Below are 17,710 nucleotides of genomic sequence, written 5' to 3' on the forward strand. Positions count from 1 at the left end.
ACATACGCGCATCGCGTTGCTTTTCCTGCATGCAACAGTCGCTGCAGCTTGTAGAATCTTGCAGTGCATCTTGATATCTGCGACTTAAGATCTGCCACCTTCAATGCGAAAATGCAAGCAAGAACGTAGCGTTTCGTTAGCGAGGATAAAAATTCGCTCGATATTAAATTAAACATATCGCTGACCATCGAAATATGCACAGATCAGCCGGATATCGGGCGTTGCTTCGTCGAGTATTTATGTATGCAAACCACTTGATCGGAAGTGACTTCATTGACGTCGCTTCTCCGCTGGCAGCAGGTGGAGCTAAAACAAGCAGTATTACAAGTTTTGGTGCACTGCATATCTCTGTATGTAGCAGAAATTGCATGCCTTCGAAGACGAGAACAAAACACATAAACACTAGTAAATTACGCCATTCTGAAGTTTGAATGAAACAAAGCAATGCATTGTAAAAATGCAGGACACGGATAACTCTTCATGATAGCCAGGAAAAGGATTCAGCGTGTAAAGGGCGATCGGTGAATTACAATCACAAATGCTACATCCCACAAAAATACGCAAAGCACGAAAGAGCAATTTCGACTACATAAAAAGAATTATAACCTTCATAACCATAATCCCGTCGTTGCTGCAAATGCCTGATATGTAATGGATCACGCAGCCCAAATGGAGTGGTTTTGATCAATGCGGTTCTTTATGTGCAAAATCTGCTAATAAATTTGGCAGTAAAGAAAAAAAAGGTGTCGAGTGGTTAGGTTGTGTGCTTGTTGATCGTGAAGACCGCAACTCGAATCACGACTTGTGAATTTTTCGCTTTTGCTTCGTTTTGTTTTCAAATGTATCGTTTTATTTTATAGCTCTGCATTCTTTATCCAGCCTTGCGCCGAGTTTTCTTTTTTTTTTTCAGAACAACGGCCCCGGACCATACAGCTTCACGCGGTTTCATGGCGGTTCAGCCTCTATCACATAACAAGAAATCGGACGAACCCGTCATTTCTGGAACTGATACCGGGCAGAGTATTTCCGCTTTTAAACAAATGCCGAGCCGATTGATGAAGCTCAACCCGATTGACCATGCCTGAGCACGCCAGCGCGCTACATTAGCATGAAGCTAAACCTCAACAGTATCTCTTGCTGGGCTAGTTGGTCTGAAATTGCGTTTAACCAAAGGAAAAAACAGCGCTAAATATTCGCTAAATAGTCTGTCCCGTTAGTCTTTTTGTGTGTTCTGTCTAATATTTAGCGCTGTTTTTTCCTCTGGTTAAACACAAAGCTAAACCTATAAAACTATTTTGTATCTAAAGAGCACACGTCGTTTCACAAACACCTCGAAAATATGAAGCCGTTGAAGTGTGCGCTAGCAAGTATATACGCGCATCATGTCGCTTTTGCGCGTGTAACAGTCGCTGCAGCTCGTATGATCTTTCGGTGCATCTTCATATCTGCGACTGAAGATCTGCCGTCCTCAACGCAAAAGTGCAAGCACGAACGTACCATTTCGCTAGCGAGGACAAAACTATCATCATCATCATCATCGGCCTGGCTATACCCACTGCAGGGCGAAGGCCTCTCCCATATTTCTCCACTTAACCCGGTTCTGTGCTAGCTGCATCCACTTGACCCCTGCGAACTTCTTAACCTCATCCGCCCACCTAACTTTCTACCGCCTCCTGCTACGCTTTCCTTCCCTTGGAATCCAGTTTGTTACCCTAAGCGATCACCGATTATCCTCTCTTCGTACTACATGTCCTGCCCACGCCCATTTCTCCTTCTTAATTTCCACTAGAATGCTATGCTAGAGAAAAAATGAACGTCTCTGATCATTGAAAGATGCACAGATAGCCGCATACCGGGTGACGCTTTCTCTAATGTTGACATATAGACACCACTTAGCCTGAAGTGTATTTATTGACGTCGGTGCTCAGATGGCAGCACGTGAAGCTAAAACGCACAGTATACAAGTATTAGTGCACCGGATATCTCTGTGTGTAGGAAAACTTACAAGTGTTCGAAGACGATGACTAAACACGTAGCACTTGTAAATATGATATCTTGAGGTTTGCCTGCAACAATTAAAGAGCATTGCAGAATCTGCGTTGGAGTAATGCGAAAGCACGGATGCTGTTGTTGGTTGCTTCTAGTTGCTTAATTCACTTTTTATTTACCCATTTTAGTCTTGGTACTTTCAAATTGCGCGCCAATCCCTTCCTACGTCCTTTTTCGTCTCTACTTCCGTTTACGTGATTTCACATCCTCTACATCACATTATTTCACTCCTTGTTTATTCATTTTAGTCTTTCGTACTTTCATATTGCGCGCCAATTCCTTCCTATGCCCTTTTTCGGCTCTGCTTTCGGTTGCGGGACGTCACGTCCTCTACGTCACATTAATTCATTTCTTGTTTAATCTTTTTAGTCTTTGGTACTTTCAAATTGCAAGCCGATCCCTTCCTATGCCCTTTTTCGGCTCTACTTCCGGTTGCGTGACGTCACATTCTTGACGTCACATTAATTCACTTCTTGTTTACCCATTTTAGTCTGGTACTTTCGAATTGCGCGACAGTCCTTTCCTGTGCCCTTTTTCCGCTCTACTTCCAGTTGCGGGACATCACGTCCTTGACGTCAAACATTATTGACTGCCTTGATTAACTACTTTAGTCCTTGGCACTTTCAAATTACGCGGACGTCACATCTTTGATGCCACCCTATTTGACTAATTAAATAGTTTGGTATTCGATACATTCAAATATGTCGCCAAGCCATTCGCTAATGAAACCATTTCCGCCTTTACTTTTTCATTTTCCCTCTAAAAATTACCTAATTAACCTAATGGCTCAACTGTTTTTTGCACACATTACACAACCCTCCATCGATTGACACCGCTCATTACCCTCTACGACTTCTCAATTACTCACAACTGCTGCAGACACGATTTTGCGTGTTTTGCCTGTAATTAATAAACTAATTAACCGATTGGCCTAATTATCTTTTTGAACAAAACAATACATAGCCCTCTATCAATTGACATTGTTCATCAACCTCTACGACTTCTCAATTACAACTGCTGCAAACACGATGTTATGTGTTTTGCCTCTAAATAATGACGTAATTAACCTATTGGCCTAATTATTTTTCTGCACATAAGATTACCTAACCCTCTATCGATTGACACCGCTCAATAACCTCTACGACTTCTCAATTACTCACAACTGCTGCAGACACAATTTTGCATGTTTTGTCTCTAAATAATTTCATAATTACGTTATTGGCCTAATTGTTATTTCGGACACAACGTTACGTCACCTTCTATCGGTTGACACCACTTCTCAATTACTCACAACTGCTGCGGACAACTTTTAAATTTTTTTCGTGTAAAGTATTATCTAATTAACTTATTGGCCTAATTATTTTTTTTCTGCACCAACATTACGTCAGCCTCTATCAATTGACACCACTCAACTTTTATCACTTCTCAATTACCCGCAACTGCTGCGGACACAATTTTTCGGACGAGGTCCGCGGACACGGTCTGCGGACAGAAATCTGTGAACATAGCGAAGTAACGCTTTCGCGTTAATAAAGGGACGCATTATAAAGATACGGGACATTGGTGAACCCTCGTGATAGGCTGACAAAAGATTCAGCGTGTTTGAAGTGTGATTGGCGAATTACGGCCACAAATTCTGCAGCCAAGAAAAATATGCAAAGTACGAAAGAGCAAAATTAGCTGCATATATAAAAATATAACCACTAAAACCATAAGCCGCCGTGGAATAGACTCGGGGAGTGGCGTTCGTTCGGGACGGCCACGTTTCACAATGCTCTTTGCTGGAAACAGCGCATCGGCCGTTGGCCGAGGTTTTGCGTCTTCTGAAGACATCATGGACACCTACAAGATTGTCCTGCCTCGTCTGTCGTCCGGTAATGTAGTGCTCAATACTGTATTTTTGCATGGTGACCTTAATTGCCGTCCGTACAGAGCGCCTGACTTCAGGGACGCCTTTGCCCGTGTCATGGACCTTCGAAATATCGTCTATATTGGACAATATCAAATGAGCCATGTTTAGATGGTGACTTGTGAGAATAGCGTTTCAAAACAAACTTGTGGACTTGGCGGAGCTACGCGTAAAAGGGCTGAAATGCATGATATTTGACCCGGAAACAATAAATAATAAGTTGAAGCCGCTTTGGCTCCCACGCCACGTGTAACATCGGCGGATTGTGGAAGCTTTGAAGCCGTATGGCACTGTTCAGACCGTGCAGCGAGAAAAGTGGTGCTGTCCAGGGATGAAACACATGAAGACAGCAAACCGGGAAGTGTCTATCACGCTGAAAGATGGTGTTAAATCTTCCAGTATTTCTCATAACCTGAGTGTGTTTGGGATTCAGGCGTCGGTAATCATTCCGGGCAGGCCTCCACTGTGTCTTCGGTGCATCAGATTTGGACATGTCCGGCGGCAGGACCGGACGCCTCGATGCACCCAGCTTTGTCGTTTCGGTCACACAGTGGATGTCTGTGTCTTGACCTATGCGGATTTCATCTATGGCACTACCACACGGTGATGAGGTTCTATTGCTGTTGTGTAGGATGGCTGTTGTTCCGATTTCTGTGTAATTCATTTTTGTTTTGTTTGTGCGTGCATTCAGAGAAAATTTTTGATTGACTATTGATTTTCATCGTGTTCTATATTGCTCATTTTTCGTTTTGTATTTTCCACTCCTGTTACAGCCCCTTATGGTGGCTGACAGTATTAATAAATGAAATGAAATAGGTTGCGTCAGGGCTCCTTGTCTAAAGAAGATGATGGAGTGTCAGAGCGCATCATGGACATATCGGATGTTGTGGATGCTTCTGGAGAGCTCAACACCGCGGTTCAGCATGAAGCAGCGGCCATTAATAATCCACAAGGCATCAAGCCTCAACCTAGTAAACCTCCCGACCCCAAGCTTCCGGACTCTGCCCAGTTTGAGCAAGGTGCATCTAATATTGAGCTGTTTAAAAAGTTGCGTTCTGCTGCAGATGCATCTCGATACTGCCACTATGGTTTGTCGAGAACCCAGCGGATGTGCGTCCACACTGCTCCGTCGGTGGTGTGTCGCTGGAGTGGAGTGCGCCGCGTCTGGAGTCAACTACCGGCGTCTGCAAGGAGCTGCCGACTGATCTTCGAGCTGTTTCGATGCTTCCGACAACATGGGCGGAAGCCTCAGCAACATCAGAGGTCTTCATGAACTGCAGCGCGCCTTTGAACCGTCCCGCGGAGAAGGAGCTTGGTGTCAACGGAGATCCAAGAAAGGTATCAGGATGAAGCAAGAGGACGATTGGCTTTAAAAAAAAAAGGCAGTTACAGCTCAAAACGTCGCCTATTTGCCGGCGACTCTCCCCACATCAGCGGATGGAGTTGAATAATGCACGCAGAAAAAATGGCGGGGACCACAGCTTTTCAGATCGCTACCCTTAAAGGGCGACTGTCTAGGGAAGGCCCTTTTAAGCAAAGGAGCCCAGTGTTTCGATCAGGTACCGGAGATAGTCTGTGCAAAATGCTACAGTGACACGCGCGCCGCAAAGCATCGAAAAAACAATTCAAAGCTCTCTCATGCTCTCCTTTGGGAAGCTAGCTTCCCCGTTTCCTGCGCTGGCCCGACGGGCCACAGTAATGACGTACGTACGGCGAACGACGTCCATTGGTCCGTCTCGCTGACTGAAGGGAGAATGATGGGTGTCTACCGCTTTCTGCGCGCTTTCCCCTCGCCACAGCCAGACTGAATCCAGCGGCGCGCGCTCACTCGGCCGTTTTTTTTTTTTTCGCGCTCGCGGAGTGCCACGCCCCACCTCCCGCCAAACGCGGAGGAGGAAGGGGAATTTGTGTTGCGGAGGCTGGACGACCTCGGGCAGGAGAGTGAAAAACCTTTGCGAGGGAACGGAAGGAGAGAAGCATGACAGAATCGGGTGATTGCGGTGGCTGTAACTGCGCTATTAGTTACTCTTTTCAAAAACATTTTGCGGCCTTGCACTCTAGGGGCGAAGTCTCACAGTCACCTGGGAAGAAAATATTTTAGACTGGAGGGTGGACAGTGGGCCCTTAATGTTAGAGGCTTGCGGAATCGACGGCGCCAGCGCCAGTTAAAGGAACTGTTTGAAAACAGTCGTGTGAGTGTGGCTGCAATTCAGAGAACTAAATTGCCTACGGATGAGGATATTGAAACTGCTCTTGAGATGTTTTTATCTCATTATAATATGATTCTCAGCCATTCGAAAGGATTGTTCGGAGGGTATATGCCGCTTTTGAGCAATACACTAGACATGACCGACTTCTCATATTGACACATGCCATTCAAAGAAGACGACAGAGAATTGAACGGGCGATTGGGAAACGACGACGAAGTGGGACTGTTCCGTCTTGTGCTGACCTAACTGGTTGTCGGTGTTCCTCGGTGCCAGAGTGCCTTCTGTTTAACGTTACGTTGCCAGTCTGGTGGAGGTGCGGGGTGTCGATCCAGTTCAGCATAAGCAACCCGTCACTACGGAGCTTACCCCGGTACATCAGCGCCTCGGCCGCCGCCTACATGGAGAGCCCCCTGAATTCAGACCCCTTCCGGCCGCTACCATGACGACGCAGCATAACACTGCCGTAGAACCTGCTGCAATGACATCTGAGAGCAGGCTTCCCACGCACATCCTCTATCATCAGCCGCGAACACCTCCGTCTTTTCATGGCGACGTGCTCGAGGACACCGAGGATTGGCTTGAGACCTATAGAGCGAGTCGCTCGTTAATACGGGTGGACCGATAAGCGTTAGCTCCACAATGTGCACTTCGCTCTTGAAGTCTGCACGGACGTGGTTCAAAAACCATGAAGCTTCTTTTCCATCCTGGGAAGCCTTCGGTCGTGACCTGAAAGCCACTTTTCCTTGTGCCGACCGCCAGAAGCGAGTAGAAGCTGCGCTGCACTCGCGAAGTCAGCGCCAAAACGAGAGTGTGCGTATGTTCTTTGAGGACATGACACACCTCCAGCGCATAGACCCGCACATGCCGGAAGAGAAGAAGCTGCGCCACCTGATGCGGGGCGTTAAGCAAGAACTCTTGCGGGAATATTGCTCAGCCCACTATGCACTGTGGTGTTTTTTCCCAGTGAGGCTGCAACCATGGAGACAACGCTGCAACACTTGGCCCATCAATACAACCGTGGCGTGAACACCACTGGGTCCGACGCACTCCCTCTGCATGTCAGCAGCGACATGGATGCATTACGCAACCTCATCCGTTCGTGTTGAAAGGCATCCCTTCGGATGCCTTTCAACACATCTTTTTTTTCACTGGCTGAAATTGTTTCTGAACGAGGTGCGTATGGCAGCTGAGCAAGTGCTTGACGTTTCCCACCAGTTTGACGCAAGACCCACCTATGCGTCCGTCCTAACCAAGGACCATGGCATCAACGCCGGACTGGTCCTACGCCGGACCATGGCATCAACGCCGCAGCTCTAGCAATGGAGCCACCGCAGGGTCCTCGCATGGAGCCGCATGGAGCCTCGCTACTCCCCTCCGCTAACCTACCAGCGACCACGTAGAGGTCAGGCATGGTGGACCCGGGACCGTCGACCCCTCTGCTCTTATTGCGGTGAAGCCAGTCACCTACCGGGCGTGCCCGTACCGCCGCGTCAACATGCGGGGTTTTGTCCCAGGCGACCCCTGCCCTCGGAATGACGAATGGCCTATTGAGGTCGCAAGCAACGTTGCTCCGTGACAGTATCCCAACACGTCCGTTTACCAAGAGCGTGGGTCTGCGTCTACGACAAGCTACCGCTCGCGAAGTCCCAACAATTCCGACGCTGCTCTCCCAGCCCTCGCCGGGAAACTAATACCAGCGGCCTTCGGAAGCAGGGTCGCTGATGTCGCGAAATGTGAAGATCCTTCGTCATCGTCAGGCCGACTCGACGAGATTTCGCTTGTGACAGGTAGCGACAGTATCCGATTCGTGCGTAACGATTGATGGAGTGGATGTCACCGCATTACTCGACCCCGGTGCTGATTATTCTTGTAATGAGCCATGGTCTCGCTCGAGAATTGAAAAGCGTATTGGCGCATTGGTCCGGCCCGAAAATTCGCACTGCGGGAGTTCACTTGATTCCCCTTGCAAGCAAGTGCACAGCGCGAGTCGGCATCTGTGGTTTTGTGTATGCCGGAGAATTAGTCGTACTTCCTGAGTGTTCGAAAGACTTGATTCTTAGCTTAGACTTGCTGCAGACCAACGGCGCTGTCATTGACCTGAAGGAAGCGCGTGTGACCTTTTCGGCAAAATGGGCCGTGGCACGCATTGAAAACGAGGATCCGGGACTGAAAGTTCTGCGTATAGTTGACGATGACGTGAGGGTGCCAGCGCGGTCTAGTGAGCTGGGTCTTGTGAGGCATGACTTGTTTCACGATTACGAGGGCGTCGCAGACGGGCACCTCCCGGTACTACTCGAGAAGGATATATCCGTTACTCGAGAACTCGTGCAACTCCAGAACGGTTGTGCTACTGTCCTCCTGACAAATTCTGCTAAGGAGACGCGGCATCTCACCAAGGACACGGCTGTTGCCTTCCTTCACGATGTTACTGCCATGCATCATTTATGCACTACCAGGGCAAACCCTGAAGAAGAGGCCGCACCTTGTCGCGCTCTTCAAACAGTTAAATTTAGCCCGGACTTGATGCCCGATCAGAAGGGTCTTCTCTCCGCTCTTCTGACCGATTTCGAAAACTGCTCCGTCATGGGCTCCAAGGTCGGTCGTACTCCTGTCGCTAAGCACCGCATCATCACCGATGAGACCATGTTACCTGTATGCCAGCGCCCGTACCGGGTTTCTCCTAAGGAATGGGAAGCTATTAAAACGCAAGTACATGAATTGCTTGCGGACGACATGATCCAGCCTTCGACGAGCCCATGGGCGTCGCCAGTGGTCCTTGTCAAAACGAAAGATGGCACCTTGAGATTCTGTGTCGATTACCGAAAGTTAAATAACGTGACTAAAAAGGACGTCTATCCTTTGCCAAGGATTGATGATGCCCTCGACCGACTACGCGACGCCAGGTACTGCTCCTCATTAGACCTCAAAAGCGGATACTGGCAAATCGAGGTGGATCAGAGAGATCGAGAGAAGACTGCATTTGTGACGCCCGACGGCCTATACGAGTTTAAGGTGCTTCTGTTTGGTCTTTGCTCTGCACCGGCCACGTTCCAACGTATGATGGACACGGTTTTGTCAGGTCTGAAGTGGAAGTCGTGCTCGGTGTGCTTAGATGATGATATTTTCTCGCCTATTTTCGAGCAACATCTGGACCGGTTGCGCATCATGCTTCAAGCACTCAAAGGCGCGCAACTAACGATCAAGCCTGAGGAATGCCACTTGGCATTCAAGGCTCTATGCTTTCTCGGCCATGTTGTTAGTACGCAGGGCGTCCTCCCTGATACCGACAAGACTACGGCAGTGTCAAGTCTTCCATGCCCCAACGACAAAAAGGCACTTCGGCGATTTCTGGGTCTTTCTTCTTACTACCAACCCTTCGTCCAAGATTTTTCCAAGATAGGTGAACAGCACACAGCCGTAACCACAGAAGGCATACCCTTCCTGTGGGGAGGCGACCAGGAATAAGCCTTCCAAGAGCTCCGAAGTCGCCTACACAGACACCTAATACTGGCATTTCGATGAAGACGTCGCAACCGCCGTACATACTGATGCCAGCAATGTTGGCCTCGGGGCGGTACTCATCCAGTGGCAAGACGGAGTAGAACAGGTTATCGCTTATGCGAGCCGAACACTGCCACAATCGGAGGTAAACTATTAGACCACAGAGTTGGAGTGCATTGCGGTAATCTGCGCCATCAGCAAGTTTCGACCATATTTGTATGGACGATCCTTCCGTATTGTCAGCGACCATCATTCGTTGTGCTGGCTAGCAAGTCCGTTTGGACGCTTGGCTCGATGAAGCCTCCGTCTTCAAGAGTATGGCATTACTGTTGTTTATAGGTCGGCACATAAACCCAAAGATGCGGATTGCTTGTCACGCGCTCCCTTGGACTCCACAGCAGTGGAAAACGCCGATTATATTTTCCCTTTATTGGGGCCATTACCCAATCCCATATGGCTGACCTTGAACGCAAGGACCCGGAACTGGCGCCGCTCATCGAGTATCTTGAAGGATGCGGTGGTAGGGTACCACTTGTTTTTCGTCGTGGCTTGCAGTCATAAGCTTCACGAAGTGAAGTTCTCTACAAGCGCAATTTTTGAAAGATCACCACAGATTTATATTCGTAGTACCTACCACCTACGGCCTGACATCTTGAGTGCTTGCCACGACGAACCGTCCGCCGGCTACTTGGGAGTTAGTTGTACGCTTGCAAGAATTTGAGGGAAGTACTATTGGCCGAAATTATAACCTTCAGTACGATCTTACGTCAAAACCTGCCGTGACTGTCAACGCGTAACACTGCACCCGTGAAACCAGCCTGATTTATTCAACTCATCGCTCCACCGAAAACTCATTTCTAAACAAGTGGGGATGGATCTTCTTGGTCCTTTATCGAAGTCAACTAATGGAGAACGTTGGATTGCTGTCGCGACAGACTGCTTGACCCGATATGCTAAGACCGCGTCGCTTACAAATAGAACTGCCACGAAGGTAACAGAGTTTTTTGTCCACGACATCGCATTGCGCCATGGCGCTCCGGCTATTATCATCACCGACCATGGGGTATCTTTTACGGCCCGCCTGACTAAGGCTGTACTGAACCTTACACACACTAGCCATAGACGGGCCACGGCATACCACCCGCAAACTAATGGCTTGGTGGAACGGCTAAACAGAACTCTGGCCGACATGCTGTCTATGTACGTGGATATAGAGCATAAGACCTGAGATCAAGTCCTCCCATATGCCACGTTCGCATATAATATGGCAGTTCAGGAGACGACGCGGCTCACACCCTTCGAGCTTGTCTTCGGCCGTCAAGTGACCACTCCACTGGATACAATGCTGCCCGTATACACCGACGACGAAGATGAGCTTGACCTGGACATCGCTAGTTTTACCCAGCGTGCGGAAGAAGCGCGGCAGCTGGCAAGGCAGCGCATATACCTACAACAGCAACTAGACGATGACCATTACAACAGAGGACGGCGCTTCGCTGCCTACGAGCCTGGAGATTATGTCTTGATTTGGACGCCCGTTCGTCATCGTGGGCTCTCTGAAAAATTGCTGCGCCGGTACTTCGGCCCATATCGTGTCCTCCGCCGCCTCAGCGACGTTACTTACGAAGTTGAATCCGCGACCCAAGATCCCTCAAGCCGCAGACGACGCAAGTTCACTGATGTTGTACACGTCGTCCGGATGAAACCCTATCACGATCGCCCCGCTGACTATTCTTGAGACTGATGGTGCCCCGTTTTGTGTTGTGGTCTTCTCATATCAACCTGGCACACCATCTGTCAGCTCATCGCATTTGCAGCATCGAGGCTATGCTGCCAAGAAGGGGGACAAGACACATGCCATTCAAAGAAGACGACAAAGAATTGAACGGGCGATTAGGAAACGACGACGTAGTGGGACTGTTCCGTCTTGCGCTGACCTAACTGGTTGTCGGTGTCCCTCGGCGCCAGAGTGCCTTCTGTTTAACGTTACGTTACAATATTGCGTTGATGATGAGGGGCGGCTCATATGTTGCGACCTCGCCATTTCGTGTCAGCAGTGGCGAATTAAAAGTTTTTGTCTATACACCTGTTTAGCAGCAAGCAACAAAAGTGTTTTTCTTGTCATTGCAAAATTTGCCAAATTTGCAGCGCACAGATCGGAATATTTTATTGCTGGAAGATTTCAATTTAGTATGACAATCAGGATCGATTAGTATATCGCGGACGTTGTGACCCCAGTGCTGCTGTTCTCACTGACTTAGTTTGTGAGCATAACCTTGTGGACATTGGCCAACTAAAAGCGATAGTATGCGTTTCACGCACTTCCAATCGTCTTCGAATGCCCGACTTGACATGATCTACGTTTCGGCTGGCACATTACCTACTGTGCATTGGTATTGGGTGAGACAAATATTTTTTAGGGACCACTGCATGATATCTATTCAGATAGGAAAGAATACTAGACGTCTACTCCAACCGCCATGGGAGCTCTGGAAGCTAAATAATTCCCTTCTTCCGGATGAAATTTTTCAGCGGTCTGTACTTGCGTGCTTCAGAAACGTGGGCTCGTACCGATCTATTAGACTTTCAAAAGTGGAATTTTTTTAAGCAGGAGGTTAACAGTCTTACAATTGAAGCATCATCAAGGATTACATTCTTGAAGCGCCTTCACATTCGTAAATTGTAGCACACCTTGAACTATATGAGTTCGAAAGAATTTTTCCGGGGTCGTATCTTGATGACATCAACAATATTAAAGCACAGTTACAACAGTTTAGTGCAGGAAAATATCAGGGTGTCTTGATTACGTCACGAACGCGGAGGTTCGCTAATGAACAACCATCTCGCCGTGCTTTTAGTGATGAAAGGTAAGCTGCTCTTTCTTAGCCGGTTTTAGAAATTCGTTGCGGAAATGATACGTACACTGACACGCCTGGTATTCTCAGTGCCTTCTTTAAATATTATGCGTGTATCTTTAGTGGTGGTAATAACTCGAGCAGTGGGTCTGACTTCAGTCATTTAAAAGATTTTGCTCGTCTTGAGAATGCTCAGCGAACAACCATTGAGGGATCCATTACTTTAGAGGAGGTCACGTCGGCCATTTGTTCACTATAGGGCCAGGATTCTTTTGGCCTGGATGGTCTAAATAGCAAATTCTATACAACGTTTATGCCTACCTTAGCACCTGCCTTATTGGAAGTTTTCAGTGCAGCTTATGACAAAGGCTTTTTGCCTCCCAAGTTCTATACTGGTCGCACCATACTAATCCCGAAAACCACAGACGCACGTCGGTTGAAAAGTGTTGAAGGGTACCGTCCGATACCCTTATGCAACGTGGATTATAGATAATTGCGAAGGTTCTTTCTCCACGTCTGCAGCTTGTGGCATTAAATTTATAAGGGCCACACCAAGTATGTGGAATCAAAGGCTGCAGCATTCAAAACCACATCCATATTGCATGTTCTGTGATAGAAACAGTGTCAGATAAGGTCAGTCAAGTGGCCCTAATCCAGATTGATATGGCAAAAGTTTTTGATAATGTGTGTCATGAATTTTTGTTTGCTGTATTGGAGAATGGAAACATTGGTGATGTCTTGCTTAAAGGCACAGAACTATGTTATAAAGCGGTCACTGCAAGACTGATTGTTAATCAAAACTTAACCAAACAGATTCCCCTCAAATCATATGTTCGACAGGGCTGTCCTCTATCGCCTTTGTTATTCACATTATATCCTGAGCCTTTGTGTCGTAGTATCATCAAAAAGAAAGCAGTTCATGGCTTCTCCCTATCGCATTGTGAAATTAGTTTTTGGCTAATGCTGATGACATTGCCCTTTTCTGTACTGATAAAAGGAGAGTGACCGAGGTTTTGCGCGTAATTGAGCGTTTTTCTGATAGTTCGAGGGCATCTCTTAACCTTGACAAATCAAAGGGGTTCTGGTTAGGCGACTGGGGTACAAAGCCTACATTTTTTGCCGGCATCAGATGGGATTCCGAAAACGTACGATATCTGGGGGTTCCTTTGCATCAATATCACACTAGTGGGCCTCACTGGGATTCTCAGATCTCATCAGTTAGGCGACAAATCCAGGCATGAATGGGTAAGGAGCTGTCTCTATTTGCACGAGCAGAAGTCTGCAATGTATTCCTATTTCTAAGCTTATCTATGTATTGCAGGCGCGAGAAACAAAGTACACTCCCTGCATAGAATTTTTGCTACTTTTGTGTGGCGCGCTCAAAGGCTTATACAAGCGTTCGTGGTGAGTCGAGTGGTGTGCTCTCTTCCATATTTGTTTCTTTCCACGGTGGAGGAAGAAAAAGTAAATTCACTAATCAGGCAAGCCTACAAAACGGCCCTAAATCTACCCAGACACACGTCGAATGCCCGTCTGCTTCTTATGGGGTTTCACAATACCCTAGATGAGCTTAGCGAAGCCGCTCGCACAGCACAAGTTGAACGCCTATCGTCCACCACAACAGGGAGGCATATTCTCTCGTCCTTAGGCCTCAACCTTATAAGCTCCCTCAGACCCATGCACTCAACCCCGAGAGAAATTCTATCTCTTTTAACAATCCATCCACTCCCGAAAAACGCCCACCCGGTCCATCACCTAGCTCGGCGAAGACGCTAGAGCCGCGGCGCTGCACAAACAATACCACGCTGATACCAGTGCAGTCTATGTGGACGCTGCAGAATATGCTACTCATCAAGCCTATGCCTTGAGCGTGGTTTCCAACACACTTCACCCTACAGTTTCTAGTTCGGTTAAAGCTGCATCCTCGTTGGAGGCAGAAGAAGCTGCAATTCCAGTGGCAATCTCCTCAACCACTGCCACACTAATATTTAGTGACTCAAAAACAGCAATCCGCAATTTCGCACGAGGCAGGATTCACACGCCTGCTTTCGAAATTCTCAATTCTATTCGACCTCTGATCAGATCAGTTGAACTCCTATGGGTACCTGCTCATGCGGGCAACCCTGAGAATGAAGCTGCCTACAACACAGCTCGAGCGCACGTCAACCGAGCACGGACAGCTACAGACCCAGACAGTGCACGCGAACGCCCTGTTACCTATAACGAAATTACTCTCCACTACAGGGAGCAACGACTCCAGTATCCACCCCCACACCAATCACTATCTAAACTCGAGCAGGTGAACTGGCGCTAGCTCCAGGCCCGTACCTTCCTATCTCCAGCACACCTTGCCCATATCCACCCCGGCCTTTTCTCCCCTGTATGCCCCCTCTGCGGGGCACCCAAGCCAGACTTTCATCACATCCTCTACATGCGCTCTGAGCTCCAGCCACCCCGCAGTTTGCAACTAACACACATAGAGCGATGGGAGATCGCGGTGTCCAGCTCGGACCCGGCTACACAAAAAGCTGGTGGGCTGGGCTCTAAGAGTCGCTGAGAGCCACAAGCGCCCGGCCACCCTATAAGATATCGAGCCGACCTACCAAAACGATCAATAAGGTTCAAGATTCAATAAACGTTTTCACCACCACCACCTCAATGGGAGTCTATGCGTCGAGATAATTTGGTTCTCCCTTTTGAGGCTGGTAGAGCTGGTCTTCAGCACTTGTTTGTACATCAGCTTGCTTCAAGGTTTTTCTTTTTTTAAACAAAAAGCCACACCTTCCCTCTAGCTATGTTTAATAGACTATTAAGTGCCCATTTGCATAAATTGTTTTCGCCCACTGGTGATAGAAGTTAGGGTCCTTCCTGGGGTTTTCTTAAGGAAGTTGCCGAAACATTCAATTTCCTCACTGTACGGTTTTCCTTGGAATACCTACACAGTATATTCAAGGTCAATGTACAACTGGTCGCGCAACTCGGAAGAAAACGCGTGCAGCTGCCTACTGCCAGCGGCATCAACTCGATGATGAGGGCTCCTGCGAACTGTGAGGCGAATTACTAGCTTACAGAAAATAAGATCTGCCAGAACTCGAAAGAACTAGAAAGTAAACATAATATTCGCGCTCAAGAATGAATGCAGTTTTTGTTTCTTGCGTAAGAAAAAACGTGTCACATTTTTAATAATATTTTAACTTGTTTCTAACGGCCTCTCTCGGCCACTTATTATCCGCTGCGTAGTTGCCCAAAGCTCAGATATGGCTCAGACCAAAGCGTTTTCAATCCGCGGAATGGGTGCGTCGTCGGCCCCGGTTCAACGTTCATCGTTGCGTGCTGCGTACAGAGTGGGTTATCTGTAACAAACAGTCAGTATTTCATTCTGCTGGTTGTAATAGAGCTTTACAGCAAGGCGAAGACTGTGTGTGCTCGATGAGAAACTGATTGCCGCTGCATGTGCGCATTTCCGGACGATGGGACAATGCTGCGTCACAGCTCGGCGGCTCGGCTCGGCCTCCCAGGCACGTCGCAAAAGTGGTGGCTTGTTTTACGGATACACGTCTGAATGAGCGGCGTATCGCTGCATGTTTTAATTGAACGGTGAAGGTGAGATTTTATTGCCCCCAAGACGCGTGCCGCATTGATCTAAGCCTTCCGTTCCGCTCCCTTTGCTGCGTGTTTTGCTTACTGTGTCGTATTACCGCACCAACGTTCGCTGAACGTGCTTTAGCTGTTATTACAGTGATGTTCCTATTGTCAATGGGATGCTTAGCATGTTAAATGCTTAAGTTGTAAATTTGTAACCTCACATTGACTCCTTTTAGTGGCAAATGAAGCGCGAGTAAAATATGGGAATCATGAACAGGGCGAGATTTATTGGAGCGAAGCTATATCTAGATATTTTCACTTCTGAGACGCATTAACTTGTTAACACTAGCAATCCCAATTTGAATTGCTTACCTAAGCTCTTACAGGTTGGCGTTCTAGCGCTAGCGTTAGTTATTCCGTTCGTTAGTTTTTGTTGTTCTTTGACGCTGATATGTACTTTGTTAGCAAGATCTTTCACCCTTTTATAATCTCACCGCGTCTCGTTTGGAGACCTACGCTCAGGAAATTTTATCACGACGATTTCATGAAGACCGTGACGAATGAGCGGTGGTCGCTCTCCTACACTTAAAGATTTCATTGTCGTGAAGCGTCTATGTAAGTAATCGTGAATTAATAAAGCCTGGCTTTCTATGCAGCACAGCTTCACTCATTTATGCCCTTAGTGAAATGCCTCAAGCCATGTGGTTCTATCCATGTGCTTGCCGAATTCACTTGAAGGCCCTTGTTCACAAACGTGCCCGAAGAAATAAGCCTCAGAATGCGTTTACATGACGCGCGACGAAAGACTAGGCTAACGACGACGGAGGCAGAACGATGCTATGACAAGGTGGTTAAAGATGCCGTAACATTTCAGTTAACGTAAAACTTGACAGTAGAAATCCATGTCAAGTAAAGTTGGCTGAACAGTTACGGTGTCCATTTTTCTGCCTTATCCGAGCATCGTTCTGCCTCCGTCGTTGTTGGCCTTGTTTTTCGTTCATAAGTAGAAAGACAATCAAATTCCCCGCCAAAAGTATGTTACTGTGACGTCACAAGCAACGTCACGTGTTTGTTGTGCCTCACAGTTCGCAGGGGGCACTGGGAAACTAAAGCCTCGCTCAGAGTCGACACGCAGGCTTCTATGGGAGTTACGCTACCATTTGTTCTTCTACCATGATATATTGTCTATACAGAAGACAGATGACAAACGTTCTTATTGAGTAATATTTTCTGTACCGATGTATTGGCAGCCTTACCTCCACTTTCTCGACAATAGTGTATTAAAGCGGGTTCAACGATTGTATATACAATCAGCCGCAAAGACTTTCTTTTTTAAACTTTACGCATCAACCTTACCTGTCAAAACGTGCCTTCGTGCAAAATGGACTTCTGTGCCATGCTGAGTAGACTGGCGCCTGTGTCAGCAGCCAGAAACTATAGATCATTGCTTTGTGTATTGCCGTGATGCAGTGTTTTATTGCGAAAGCAATACTACTTTCACTTTTCAGCCCTTCGCGTAGCGAGGCGGTAGCTACCATTGACCTTTAGCGTGACATTTGCACGCCGCCAAGCACAGCTGAGCAAAAACAGGGGTCCCAACT

The 17,710-nt window shown here is 47.6% G+C and overlaps 1 pseudogene; it reads left to right on the forward strand.

The window, feature by feature from the left end:
• Positions 1 to 3,820: 3,820 nt before the first annotated feature.
• On the forward strand, positions 3,821 to 5,308 carry LOC146201273 (uncharacterized; annotated as a pseudogene).
• Positions 5,309 to 17,710: the final 12,402 nt, after the last annotated feature.

This window comes from Amblyomma maculatum, chromosome 2, assembly GCF_055883805.1.
Source record: "Amblyomma maculatum isolate TAMU_Amacu chromosome 2, ASM5588380v1, whole genome shotgun sequence".
Lineage (NCBI taxonomy): Eukaryota > Metazoa > Arthropoda > Arachnida > Ixodida > Ixodidae > Amblyomma > Amblyomma maculatum.